We start from the raw sequence: 12,013 nt of genomic DNA on the forward strand, positions 1-12,013 counted from the left end.
AATGAGAGAATCTTTTTATCCCGATTTAAAGTAAAAAGTGAAAAATGAATTTTAATGAAGATAGCGAGATGAGAAAGATTCTGGAAGAAATCACAGCGAAAGTAATCAAGTTTTCCATCTCCACTATCTCTCCACATAATAGTTTCATATATTAAAATCATCGCGAGTAAGTTTTACTGCTAATCATCACTGAAATTAAAATCTAAAAAATTGGTAAAAATTATATGACAGATATATTGTATTTAAAGAATTCTTCTCTTAGGAAATTGATTTGTTTTTGTGTTGTACACTATAAATTACCAGTTATTTATATATATAGTGTTTCTTAAATAATACATTCATTATATATTAAAAATGGATAATCAGAGATGTTAAGATTAATCATCGCATATAACTACTATATGTACACACATTTATTATTCTGTTTTCAAATTTTTTCAAGCATCTTCCCTATGTTGGCTACCATCTACGTTATAATTACACGTGCACAAGTTCTGTCGAAGCCGAAGAAGTGTCGTTGCGACAAGCATTGGATGTACAATGTCAGTCTATGGTTGTTTCCAAAGCCCGCACTTCCCAAGTATAATAAACGATCAATATAGTGTGATACGTTTTGTCCGTTTCTTCTCTCCGGAAACATTTATCCGATATACGGTCAACGAAAGTACGATCCATTAAATTCGCGTAAATACCAGGGAAAGCGACAATGTGACAACAACCAAACGCCCGCGTTTCTTCATCCGAGCAAACCGAACGCTATAGATTATCGTTAAAGATTATTGGTAGCTTGTATAACCGATCGTCGAACATTGAGCGAAAAATGTTCGCAACCCCTCCCGCCCCCCCTCCCAAAAAAATGTTCAAAACCCCCGCAAAACGATAAGAATTAACAGAGTTATTGAATGCCCGTTTGTATTATATTTATTTATATTCGCCGATCGCGTTGCATATCGATGGGATTACAGCAGCATCGACGACAATTGTGAGCCCATCATGTGAGAAGATCTGACAGAGGACCGAAAAACTATCTTTTTTTTTCCGCCAATATAATCGATCGATCGCAATCGCGAACAACATCGCGGACAATGCGCTCGGACGTTTGGCATTTGTGCATCACTCAGGACGAGTTTGGTGTTCGTGTGTCTGCGCTCGCAATCAAAATTAAAAATAGCGGATAGATAGGAAAAAAAAGAAAAGAAAATAGCCATATAGAGTTACATATGTTTGATATATAAAGAGAGACAGTGAGAGAAAAAGAGAGAGAGAGAGAGAGAGAGAAAGAGCCAGAAAAAAGTTGATATACACGACGATCTATAAATTGAAATATTACTGAGCTAAACAACGAGGCAGCCACAGACGTACGGGGAGAATTGGAAGAGAGAAAGAAAGAGGTGAGAGAAACGAGTCGCAAAGAAAGAAAGAAAGAAAAAAAAAAAACGCTAACGTACAACTAGAATTCGTGCCAGTTGGGAGAGAGTAGCGTGGAGGGCCAATATGCTAAACTTGCTCAACATCATGGACAACTTACATTTCGTCTTTTTCATTTCTCTTTCGTCTCAGCGGATCTATTGCTTTTTTTTTATTTCTAATTATATTGGTTTTCTTTTTTTTTTTATTACACGGTGCGGTCGGCTTATGTCAGCGGGTATATACAGGGAGACACACAGTTGCATATATGCATGTATATATATGTATATATATATGTATAATATAAAGAAACGTAGATGACATCGAGTATGTACATACGTATGGGCGGAAGTAACGGAATTACTTAAGAGTAACGTAGAGAGTGAAGAGACGGAGCACACAGATATGTAGAAATCCAGAGAGGAGTCTCGTGTAAATAAGTCTCTCGTACATCGGGATGAGTATGAAGAATTAAGGATATAGAGAGTAATAAAAATGTTCGAGACAGAGAAGGGGATATAGAATAGGAAACGAGAGAAAATAAAAGAGAGAAACAGAGAGAGAGAGAGAGAGAGTGAGAGAGAGAGGAGGGGAAACAGAGAGGGAAGATACATCAGCTGAACGAGATAAAATATAAAATAGAACTATACGAGTATGTGATAAGAAGAAAGTGAATTAGAGAAAGAGAGAATGGAATGCGCGGTAGATGGATATACATTTATACATATATATGATCTTTCTCTGGCAGGGTAAAAATTACGTAAAGAAAGATCGAGTGCCACAGCCTCCGTGTATGCATATAGTCGTGCTTCTCTGCGAGAAATCTCTTTTTTAGCTTTTCCGCCGTTTCTCCTTTCTATTCAGACCGCTTGTTCGAAAACGTGAGAAGGATAATCCTTACGTCGCGAGTTTAGGATTTAAATCTCGTGGAGGAAATCTGGAACAGTGTCGGAGCAATATTGCGAAGAGAAACTGATGAGCACTTTTGTGTCCATTTTATTTAGAAAAATAAAATTTTCTAAACAATGCATATTCTCTGAAACATATCATATTTTTTCTGTAGAAATGTGGTTTTGATATTTATATAAATAATATCTCAGGTGTGTAATTATTTGAAAAAAAATTGTACAATGTCAAAATAATATAGGAAATTTAAAATAAAAACAAGCTAAAATTAAATTTAATAACGCCCAAATTTCTTGTCATTTGAAAAACGCTTTGAGTTTGAAAATATTCTTGGAATATTTTGACAGGTAGATTATACGATATCCAATTGTAAGAATAAAATCACAAATATGCGCCGCGCGCGTTTGCTACACTTCGATATTATACCATATTAACATGAATAAAAGTCTCTCGGCACTATTCCATTCCTTTCGAAAAAATTCCGAGTTCGGAGTTAAAGAAATTCGACACGTGTGCTTCGCGACGGATCGCTTTCAGGCGACTTTAGTCCGCGCGAGATCAGCAATGAAGCAGAGAAAGGAGAACAGCAACGACACAACTCGTCCCAACTGACACTCTCGTTTTTTTTTTTTTTTTTTTATGTTTTTTTTACGCGAATCTTGCACGCGCGTTTATCGCGTTCAACGCATCTTGCCTCTCTCGTGTGAAACGAAAAGTGAAAAGCGTGACATTCGTTCTCTCTCACGAAAGCGACGGGCACGCTCGTGTGCTGCCTTTTTCTTTTTTTTTCGCCACCACGTACGTCACGTTTTGGAAAATCCTGAATATATATCATTATCATCTCTGATTTTATCGCTACAAATACCCTGCAAAGAAGGACTCAAACGATTGTACGGGATTTTCAAACGTGAGTAAGTTCTTGAAATTTTGAACTTTGTCTCGCTTTATCAAAAAAAAAAAAAAAAAGAAAACGTTAATTACTCAAAGATTTTCAAAGACAATGTAATTTGTTTGATAAACTTTAAGTCCATTTACAAGGTATGCGATTTTACAAAATTGGCAAACGTTTGCTGTAATCTTAGAGCTTGCATGGAAGAATCGATAAACCCTGTATTTATTAGCCCTAAGATATTATTAAATATCGTTATTAATATATTAATAGTTATAAAATATTTATACAATTATCTATATATTGTTTTCCACATAGATGTATATGCATATGTAGATACTGACTATTATATTATTTAACAAACAATAGATTATAGAAATCCCTACGTTCTGATTCGATAAGATTCAGTTTTTACCTTCCTATGTAGCAAAATTCTGATTCATGTCGTTACTTGCTAAAGGCGTTTAGAATCGACGCTGCAATATCTAAGGTAAAATATCGATTATTACGTGCAAGCTCTATAAATTGCCAAGTAATAAGTGTACTCACATTAGAGGTATCATGTATGTATTTGTCTTGTTTTTCTCATCAATTCGACCGACGAAACGTACGGGCCGCGAAAGAGATTTTTTTCAGTGTACAACGCGTCACACACAATATGATTCTCGACGTAATAAAACCGCATATTCCGCTTATCAATGAACTCTGTCGATTACAGAAAAATATTGTTATTTTACACATTATTTCATTATTATCTTCTACATAAATTTCTCTTTTTCTCTCTTACAATTACTTTGTAAATATATAATAACTATACATAAAATAAGAAAGTAAGAAAGGAGAGAGAGAGAGAGAGAAGAGAGGAGGAAAAAAAAGAAATAAATTCCAGACTTACCGAAATATATCAAAGAAATAATAAAAGAGAGCCGCTGATATAAATGATAAATAAACTTAAAATAAAATTGTAAACAAGAATTTTAATAAACTCATAAACAATTCTCGAAGTTGTTTCAGAATTTACGAACAAAATAATAATAAAAATAGTAAAAATATATTACACCATCTCTCCTCACGTGCATCAAATGTATTGAGTGACGTAGTCGCGTCTGAAGTTTGCATCTTCCACTTTGCGCGCGGCCATAGACATAATAAGATATAGTAGATTGCGCATATTGTATTTAACCATACGTAGTTTACATTAAAGTTAAAGATGGCACAACTACATGGAAAATTAGTTTATTTTTCTAAGGGCCAGTTTCTCCGGTTAACTTTAATCTCGGTTTAAGCTATATTTTCCTCTCATTTTCAGAGCTTATCTGAAAGAGACGAAGATATAGTTTAAATCGAGCTTAAAATTGGCATTGGAAAAACCGGCCCTAAGACCAGTATTCATATAGTTCGTTCTTATATTTAAGATCATCTTAAATAAAATCTTAAAATTCCATTCAGCCATTTGATTGGCTGAACGGAGTCTTAAGAATGATCTAAAACATGATGAACTTAAGCTGATCTTAAATATAAGAACGGACTATAGATATAAATTTAACTTTATTAAATCACTGGATTTTCTTCAAATAATAATAATAATATATATATATATATATCTATATATATATATTACATTTATATATGTATATCTATTACATATCCATCTGGTTTATATTTAAGAGAGAAAGCTACATTAAAAGTTTCCTTTCTCTTTCTAATGTCGGCGCAGCGCATCGCGCATTTATACTACTTACTATGTCTATGACCCGCGCAAAATTAAACGTGTGATTAAATATTTTATATCGTTATTCCAGCGTCGTTAATTGTCAGAGAAGAATATAAATATGTCAATCTTCTGTGATGAACCAATCATTTTAATATTAATTTCGATATTAATATGTTAATTAAACGTTATATGCCTTTGTGTATGCCCGCGAAGCTCGATGATCACGTGATCGTTCTTTACAAGCATCGACCAATCTACATCACACGTGTTCGATGAGTGGAGTCGAGCAGTGGGTCGCCAGTCGCCGGATCGTCTCGCGTTTTCGCGCCCTTTTTGCCCCCCAAACAAGTGTTTGTCGCGAGAACGCGTATCGAGTGTGTGGAGTCTAACGAGTCATCCCGGGTGATCGTCTCGTGGCAATTAATCGGCTTGTGCGATCAGTACATCTCGTGGTAATAATCTGCGTTGGCGTTAACTCCGGGTCGGCCTTCGTCACCGGAAGGATCCGTTATCCTTTGACATGAAACGTCAATGTTTTCTCGATGTCCGACGAGGCACCTCCAGCCAGTATCCGGACATCGAGAAGCATCGCGAAAAGATCGGCATATGACGAAGACAAGGGATCTCGCTTCCCAATATTCGCGTAAACGTAACGTCGCGATTGCCATGATGATGACGTCACACGTCAATTGGGCGCGATTTTACGCCGGTTGTGTCCGCCATGATTGCGACGTCACACGCGTCACAGGTCTCGCGTGATTTTACTCGCTTGTAGATGTCGTGCACAGTGCCGAAAGGTGTGGAACTTTACGAGGACTTTTTCTCTCAGTGTCAGTGTATTATCAATTCGGCCGTTCGAGGATCGTCAAGTGCGTTTCTTGCCACGCGTGATCGTATTCATATATGTGTATTTCGCGAGTGTTATTCGTGAGCGCGATTAAGTGTCGCGAGTGGCGAATGATTGTTTTAACCTATAAACTAATTCATGCGAACGCGAATGTGTTTTTCTCTATCAACTATATCAACTGTATTTGCGCGACTGATGTCAATCATGTTCTGTCAAATGATCATCCGTCGAAATTTTTTGACAAATACGTATGTTTCCCGTGCGTGATTGACAATGAGTGCAACGAGAGACATTGAGGAGCATCGAAGGATTGAAGTAATTAATTGACAGAGGGAATGCATTGCTCGTTTACGATATTGAGGTACGTTGAGCGTTCGTATGCTATTTGCTGCCGAATTACTATTATCGGAATTTTTATTTGCAATTCCTTCCGATGTGAAGGGACAGAATATTATCCCCATTTTAATATTTTCTATTTTTCTATAACTCATAAATGATAAATAAAATTTAATTTATTGTCAAAAAAATTAAATTTTGTAAATATAAATTTTCATAATTATTTTTCTAAGATATACGGTGAAAATCGCTTAATATTATAATTTTCATACGTAATAAAATACGTAATATAATTTAACCGACATATAAATGTATAATCAACAAAGTTCATCAGTTTTGCGGTTTTGCATGCACACTCTCGCAGATACTTTTGACTATTTCGATAAATGTTTTAATAATCATCGCACACGTAACACAATGTTTTTTCCTTAAGATCGAGATGAAAAGAAAAATACATTTGAAAGATTTGGGAAGCTGCGCCCTAATCATCGGAAGCATCTAATTCTTAAGCATGGTAGCAATTTTAGCCTTACTCAATAATCGTATTTAAAACACATAATTTCGCTTATAGACATACCCGATTAATCTACACGGATATCATTTGATTCTTTAACATTCATAAAGGTAGAAATTTGTAATGTACTTTTTGTAGATAATACTCCGCTTTTTTCAGCAAAGGATGCATATATCTGATACAAAAGGTTAATTTATAAAATTATACATATATATTGCATGTTGCAGTTATGTCATTTATTTAAGATGTGCAATATAATGTCAGAATATCTCTATTTAAAATAAAAAAATTATAGTGTAAAAATAAATTTCTATTTTGATATACTCAAGAAAAATTTAACCCAATGATTAAAAACAAAATTATAAATATTTTACAAAAATATTTATATATAATATAAATACTTTCCCTGTATTATAAATATTTATTATATTTATAATAGAGAGAGAGAGAGAAATAAATATTTATGATATTTATTTATAATACATAAAATTTATAATCATAAAATATATATATTATAAATCCATGTACGTATAATATATATGTGCGCGGAATAAATTTTCTCTTTATTTACAGAATTTATAATAATATACGGGTCAAGTATTTCGTGTTTGTAAAAATGACGAGAATCATGGAGTCGATTTCTCATGCTATTCTCTTGTTACAAATGACGTTTTGTATCAGGTACATGCCCTTTGCACTTGAATGAGCTTTACACCTTATGGACGCCTATTGGTCCAACTGTAAAAATCCCTCGCGAGAGATACAGTGGTCCATAACAAAGTTCTCTAGATCAAGTAGTATTTACATTGCCGGTTGGGTGCGCAAAATGATCGGCTTGATGTGTCGTACGATATATCCAGGTGGATTCGCGTTAATTATTAGTAGGCAGTCAAGTCAAAACCTGAGCAAATCTGTTTATCGATTCTCGTCAAAGTCTTTCTAAAATTTGTTTGAACAAGTAAAAGGCAGTAAAATGTTCGCAATCCGTTTGCATTATGTATGCGATAAAGTAAAAATGAAAGAAAAGAAAAAGATTAAATATACATAGTTTTTAATTTATAAAATTGATTAAAGCCAGGTTTTGACCGAACAGCATTCACTTTACATCGCGAATGCACACCGATTAAAGAAAAAAAAATTTAATTTGTTAAGTATTTTATCAAAACACTCAATATATACACACCTAAAATTGCGCTAAAATACTAAATTCAGTATTCTCCTGTATATTCCGTGCTTTACAATCGCTTCTACATCTCTGAAGCTCGCGTTAACTCTAGGAGCCGTGTGAATTTTCGCCTTCGCTCGTTCGCTATCTCGAGAAAAACAAGAAAATCTGGGAACAAGAGTGATTTTAAAAAAGTTTTTTTTTTTTAACATAAATTGACTACCTATATACTATATATAATTACAGTGTACGAAAAACGAAAAGAGAAATGTGTCGATGTGTTTCATGCTAATTAAAAATATTTTTTATATTTGTAATTAGCATAAAATTTGTAATTAAATTTTATAATTAAAATTGTATTAATATATATTTTTAATTTATGATAAATTTATAATAAAAAATTTTTCGAACAGGATTACAATAAAACACCCACATACGTGTGTAAGAGAGAGAGAGAGTCAGTATATTATTTTTAAAAATAGAAAGTATGGCTATTATAAATGTACAAACATTTACCTATAACAAAATTAAAATGAGTTTATTTACGAAAAACAAATCTTTGTTGATTATTATTTTAATCACTTGTTCCTAGATTTTCACGTAATAATCTCGCGATTGATATTAATTTCTCGCGAAAAAATGGAAGATTTTCATAAATATTCTCAAAGGCGATACGAGCAACGCGCTGCTCACATGGCTTTTCTACGATTGATTGTACGAAAGCTTTTCTCTTTCTTCAGACAGAAATCGGTTGCGGTGTCGCGTTGCGAAACCGACGGACGGAGGTGTTCGTAAGCTCGCGTTTAATCGATGTAATTACACACCTGACCGATTCGTGTATCACGTTCGTTTGCGATAATTAATCGGGGAGGGACCGATCGAATAGCGTTGCGTCGAAATGAACCAACGACGGTAAACAATCAAATTAATGGCTGTGAGAACACAACAGCCGAGATTGGGAGGAAGGAGGTGAATAATTCGATCGCTATAATATAATAGATTAAATTAGTTTAGCACGTGACAGGTCTCGGTAGCATTTGAAATTTTGTATATTAATAATGCTTAAAAAAAAGGAAAATAATTGAAAAAACTTTTAATTTTAAATATTTCGAAACGACGAATTTCAGATATCTAATGATACATATATTGAAATATGCATTCCGTTAATTGATTTACGTTTCGATGAAAAACTTTAATGCCCTTTAACTTGAGATGTTACGAGCAAAATTTTTATAGACAATAAGTTCAATTCCTTGTGTATTAATATTTACATTAATTCTAGTTTTTAATAACAGTACGAACAATGTATACAAGATTCTACATTTATGTATATTTCTTTCAAACAACAAGAAATTGCAATAATTATGCTCTTTGCAATTGTTTTAATCTTTATCATTATTATTATTTATTTTAATCGCATTACAAAATACATTAATTTTTTTAGTATGGAATTTTTCATTGAATAATCAAATAAGAGTTGATGTCTCTCAATTTCCATTACTCATATTTTTTAAAATCTTGGAGTACACATGAAGGTAAAGAACACCCCCGCGATTGCGCCGAAAAAAATGAATTGGCGTACACCGTAACGCGCATTTCTGCTAGTGATTGTACGAGTGCTGCTATATGGCCTATAAAGGGGTCATATATGTAATGTCTTAATAAACTTAAGTTGTTCTCGAGTCGCGTCGTCAAATTCTACGATTGATATCAAGTGCTGGAAACCAGTGCCGTCAATTTGAAATTTCATATATTTTAATTAATCAAAAATATTATTGCAAAAATATTATTACATGAAACTATAAGTAAATACACAAATATATATACGTGCCAATTTAAAATCAGCATTCTTCTATGTTTTTACATGCTCTTTTCATTTTTATTTTTATATTTTTGTATATAATGTTTTCTTAATTAATTTATATATAATATTTGTATTAAATTAAGTATAACTGTTTAAGACTCTTTATAAAATTGTTTCCTAATTCTTCTACAGAAATGTCAAATGTAATCACATAATGTGAACTGCCTTCAACAATACGTTCGTTAATTGTGAATTTATGGAAACATCTCGCAAGGTATGTTGAGTCACTTTAAACGTAAACAGGCGTAATAATTGCGACATTTGTGTGTAGCATATCTTTTAAAATTCATTTCTGATATTATTCGAATATTCAAACAGCTAAGATCGCTATCGTCGATTGAAAAATAGCGTACATAACACGTGGTATTGGAACAGCGTGTTATCAGATATTTACGGCACTGGTTGAATATTTTTTTCCTTTTTTTACTACAGTACAGTCTTCTCCTTAAATTTCATCTGATAGGTGGCTCGAGAAAATTTTTTTACAACTGCGATAAAACTTTTGCTAATCATTTTGTTTGTCCTACAATTCTTCGCGTCTGATAAGATACTTTGTGATCCTTAAACAATGATAATGAATAAAAATGACAAAAAGGAACAAAGTAAAATAAAAGTAATTAATAATAAATTTTTTTGTAACCACATAGGCAACTAATAACACAATATAACGATCACTATATTCTCATCAAATTTTATTGTTTCGTGCAATTTTTGTAAAAAAGGGAAAATACATTGATCGTAAAATTCCGATTTTTTGAATATCCGCGATAAAAAGTATAGAATATTTTTTGAATAATTTACTATGCTCGCGTGCGCTACTAAAATATTTTGATATTAACTTTTACTCGTTGAGGTTTAGCTTAAAATATTCAAAATAGAATAATAATCGAAAGACATAGAATAATTAATGTAAAACATGATAAGTAAATTTAAAAACTATAATAATAAATATTATAATAAAAAGACTCGTATATTCGATGGATCACGAAATTTTTAAATTTTTAAATATTTTTTTTTGCTATTATTTTTCTCTGATTAATATCGCATGAAATGCGCGATTTATAACTTCATTATCCATTTAAACTTAAAAAGTTACGCGTTAGCTTTTGCTACATTTTTTTTTTTAATCACGAAATCTAAAATCACACAAGCTCGAAGTTGTCACTAAAGATCAAAAGCTACCAATTACTACATATTAAAGATCAATCGAGTTAAATGCCTTGCAATTTTTTTCTTTTAAAACTATCAAATTTTTCCAAAAACACTCTTGAAAATAATTTCCTACATTATCCTCGATTATTTTCATCTTTTTATAAACTTTTTTTTTCGTTATTGAGATGCAATCTTCAAAATTTATTCCAAGTTTATCTGACAACGCGAAGAACATGCTCGTTTCATTTTGCCGAGAAAAAAGGGATACCATAGTACCTAATTACATCAATGTACGTACAATATTTACATGTAGCAATTTTCGCGCACAATTAGTGAAAATGCGCGGTTGAACTGTGTCGCATCGTGTCTCGCTGTCTTAAAATCGGCGTAATTTGAGTGGTCTTACTTTTCGCGAATAATGCTCGGTCAGAATATTGGAATAGTTTTGTCAGCTTTTTTTAAGCATTACTGACAAAGCGCTCAGACAAGATTGTCGATTCGTGAAAAAGATGTTATTTAGAAAGCAATTTGTTAAGATTAGGTGAGTTAAGGATCGGAATAATCGAAGTTTGAGTGAAATTATACAGCAGTTTGTATAAAAAGAAATTTTTCTAATATGTGAAAAATTATATCACATCTTCATCACAGAAATCTTTTTAGCATGATTATTTATATATTAATATCAACATTAGGATGAAACTTTCTGTTATAACAGAGATATGTACGTACGGATATTAACATTTTAATTCGCGGTTGTAAATATAATAAACGTAATGGCGCTAAGTTTACATTTTTTTTTTTTTTTTTACAAAATAATATATAAATTTGAACGGATAATTTTTGTCCAATTTCCTATTGTACGAAAAAAATGCAGCGAATCCGGAAACGAACAACTAGACAAAACGTCTGTTGATGTAAATTAATCATGCTGTTTTTTTAAACGTCAAAATTGTGATTAACCCGCGGACATTTCGATTGTGATTACCAGAGCTTTTTTTATAAATTGTTCGTGACACTTTCGACACGCTTCGGCACATTCACGTAGCTCGTTCACTTTAACTGATTTGCACATTGACGTTGAAAGCCGCGATCTCATGCACTCGTTCACATACGTCACCCGTCACGTCTGCCTATACCATACATCCGTCGTTTACACGCGTGCACAATCAGTTCGTGTTCGTGTACGGTTAGTACGAATATATAACACGTATTATATTAT

At 32.8% G+C, this 12,013-nt stretch overlaps 2 protein-coding genes across 11 annotated transcripts in view; one reads left to right on the top strand and one right to left on the bottom strand.

Annotated features, from left to right (window-relative positions):
* Fife (regulating synaptic membrane exocytosis protein fife) overlaps nucleotides 1-12,013 on the bottom strand; it is a 150,420-nt gene that overhangs the window by 23,558 nt on the left and 114,849 nt on the right. The gene's annotated exons all lie outside the window — the stretch shown is intronic.
* LOC140668513 (cytochrome c oxidase assembly factor 3, mitochondrial-like) overlaps nucleotides 5,192-12,013 on the top strand; it is a 136,976-nt gene continuing 130,154 nt past the window's right edge. For both annotated transcript variants that reach the window (XM_072897577.1, XM_072897576.1), the window contains exon 1: nucleotides 5,192-6,124. The gene's annotated coding sequence lies outside the window, so the exon portion shown is untranslated. The remainder of the gene's footprint in view (nucleotides 6,125-12,013) is intronic.

The sequence above is a fragment of the Anoplolepis gracilipes genome, chromosome 8, assembly GCF_047496725.1.
Source record: "Anoplolepis gracilipes chromosome 8, ASM4749672v1, whole genome shotgun sequence".
NCBI classification, from domain to species: Eukaryota; Metazoa; Arthropoda; class Insecta; order Hymenoptera; family Formicidae; genus Anoplolepis; species Anoplolepis gracilipes.